This window comes from Cervus elaphus, chromosome 25 (assembly GCF_910594005.1).
Source record: "Cervus elaphus chromosome 25, mCerEla1.1, whole genome shotgun sequence".
NCBI lineage: Eukaryota > Metazoa > Chordata > Mammalia > Artiodactyla > Cervidae > Cervus > Cervus elaphus.
This window is the reverse complement of record NC_057839.1, coordinates 28,623,319-28,626,619: the sequence shown is the minus strand read 5'-3', so window position 1 is coordinate 28,626,619 and position 3,301 is coordinate 28,623,319.

Sequence of the window (3,301 nt, the reverse complement as noted above, 5' to 3'; positions counted from 1 at the left end):
GGAAACAGTGGAAACAGTGGCAGACTTAATTTTTTTTGGGCTCTAAAGTCATTGAGATGGTGATTGCAGCCATGAAATTAAAAGACACTTACTCCTTGGAAGAAAAGTTATGACCAACCTAGACAGCATATTAAAAAGCAGAGACATTACTTTGCCAACAAAGGTCCATTTAGTTAAGGCTAAGGTTATTCCAATAGTCATGTATGGATGTGAGAGTTGGACTATAAAGAAAGCTGAGCACCGAAGAATTAATGCTTTTGAACTGTGGTGTTGGAGAAGGCTCTTGAGAGTCCCTTGGACTGCAAGGAGATCCAACCAGTCCATCCTAAAGGAAATCAGTCCTGAACATTCATTGGAAGGACTGTTGCTGAAACTGAAACTCCAATACTTTGACCACCTGATGCAAAGAACTGACTCATTTGAAAAGACCCTGATGCTGGGAAAGATTGAAGGTGGTAGGAGAAGGGGACAACAGAGGATGAGATGGTTGGATGGCATCACTGACTCAAAGGACATGAGTTTGAGGAAACTCTGGGTGTTGGTGATGGACAGGGAGGCCTGGCATGCTGCAGTCCATGGGGTCGCAAAGAGTCAGTCACGACTGAGTGACTGAACTGAACTGAGTAGCTATATAACATCTAGCTAAAGACTATCAGGGGGCAATCTTTCTGCCCCCTCTTGTTGTGTATATCAGAAACTTTTTCTATTTCTTTTAGACTTTAATAAAACTTTATTAAACAAAAGCTTTGAGCGATCAAGCCTCGTCACTGGCCCCGGATTGAATTCTTCTCCTCTGGAGGCCAAGAATCCCGGTGTCTTTCATGGCTCATCAACAACCTTTCAAGTTCTTGTTGTTGTTGTTCAGTTGTTCAGTCATGTCTGTTTCTTTGCGATCCCATTGACTGTAGCACGCCAGGCTTCCCTGTCCTTCAGTATCTCCCAGAGCTTGTTCAAACTCATGTTCGTTGAATTGGTGATGCCATCCATCTATCTCATCCTCTGTCACACCCCTTCTCCGCCTGCCTTCAATCTTTCCCAGCATCAGGGTCTTTTCAAATGAGTCAGTACTTTGCATTAGAGGGCCAAACTACTGAAACTTCAGCTTTAGCATCAGTCCTTCCAATGAATATTCAGGGTTGATTTCCTTTAGGATTGACTGGTTTGATCTCCTCGCTGTCCCAGGGGCTTTCTTCAGCACCACAGTTCAAATGTTATGTCAACTACCAATTTGTTTATTTCAGTTATGCACTTGGGACCAGGTAAGTGACCACAGGATAGTCCAGGATCCACTAGACCCACTGGGAAGCAGATGTGGACCAGGTCTCCATTTATCTTCTGCCCCATACGTACCCTCACTTTAACCAGGGCCCACAAAGTCACTTCAGATTACCAGATATCAATGTCAATTCATGCAGTATATTAAAAGTCCTCAAAATATATGTATATTATTCTTTCCCCAGAATATATTTTCCTCAATAAATGGTTGTAGGTCCCTTTGGGAAGGACTAGGAAATTATTATTGTTTACAACTTAGCAACTAAACACAAGAACACAACATTGTAAAAATTCTGGTTTCCCTGGTGGCTCAGACGGTAAAGCATCTGCCTGCAATGCAGGAGACCAAGGTTCAATCCCTGGGTAAGGAAGACCCTGGAACAACCCACTCCAGTATTCTTGCCTGGACAATCCCATGGGGAGGGGAGCCTGACAGTTATTGTCCTTGGGGTTGCAAACAGTAGGACACAACTGAGCGACTAAGCACACACATTTGTTTGCAAATCCTTCCTCCTGGATACCTGATCTCTTCTTCAGTCAATAGATTCTAGTTCTGAGAACTGCCCTATATGGGAAAACTGGGAAACTGCTTGGTTTCTTTCCTTTCTTTTATTTTTTTATTGAAGGCTAATTGCTTTACAGGATTTTGTTGTTTTCTGTCAAACCTCAACATGAATCAGCCATAAGTATATATATATGCCCTCCCTTTTGAGCCTCCCTCCCATCTCCTGCCCCATCTCACCCCTCTAGACTGATGCAGAGCCCTGTTTTGAGTTTCCTGAGCCATACAGCAAATTCCCATTGGCTATCTATTTGACATATGGTAATGTAAGTTTCCATGTTACTCTTTCCATATATCTCGCCCACTCCTTCCTTCTCCCCATGTCCATAAGTCTGTTCTCTATGTCTGTTTCTCCACTGGTGCCCTGTAAATAAATTCTTCAGTACCATCTTTCTAGATTCCGTATATATGTATTAGAATATGATATTTATCTTTCTTTTTCTGACTCACTTCATTCTGTATAATAGGTTCTAGGTTCATCCACCTCATCAGAACTGACTCAAATGCATTCCTTTTTAAGGCTGAGTAATATTCCTTTGTGCATATGTACCAAAACTGCTTAGTTTCTTGATCATCCATTCTTGATTTTATTTAGCATTAGGGACCCCATCTTCCTTTAACCATATCCATAACTCTCTGTTGGCTAGAACCCTTCTTGACCCTCATAACATCACTTCATCCACTAGGATTCTGTTGGTAAAGTGAGCCACCTGGTCTATATTGTTTCAGAGTCCCATTATCCACATTACTATTTTGGGTCTAATTCTGTAATGGCATTACCCACCACCCCCAGGGCTACAGAGGGGTTCTGTTCATGGAGCTTTTGAGTGACCTTTGTGCTTCTTTAACCAGCACATGCTTTATTGCTTGAATAAATGGTGTATCCTCTCTACCTTCCAGAGCAACACAGTCTTGATGGGTTTTCTGGCTTAAGGTACACCCACTCCAGCATGCCCACTTCTCTGAGCCTTTCAATCTGTTTCTCCTCCCAAGTCACAGCATTTTGGCACTTCTGCCTCACTTAGAATGGACCACCATTTTCCCCAAACTCTTAAGGATCATTCTAGTAACTAGTGTGCACCATCTCCAGGATGTTTAAATGCTGTATCTGAGAAACATGATCCCAATTGATAACCTCTCCCTTTTCCAAACCTATGCTCCTCTTCCCTTCCCTTAGAAATCAGTCCAATGCATACAATCCTGGTTCAGCACCATGGTAGGGAACTCAGCTCCAAAATCACATCTCAGCATCTGCTTCTCAGAGCACTCCTAGCACCAGCTACTGAATTTGTGTTCACTGGGGCTAAGAAGGGCAAATAGGATGTTATTAGGTAGTGCTCTTGGGATCAAGGCCTGTGGAAAGGAGCAAGATGGGTCAGACAGAGAAGCTCATCTGCGATACAGTCTTAACAGAAGCCTCAGCGGATCTACTAGGTTACTCTGAAGATAGGATCCTCCCTTAGC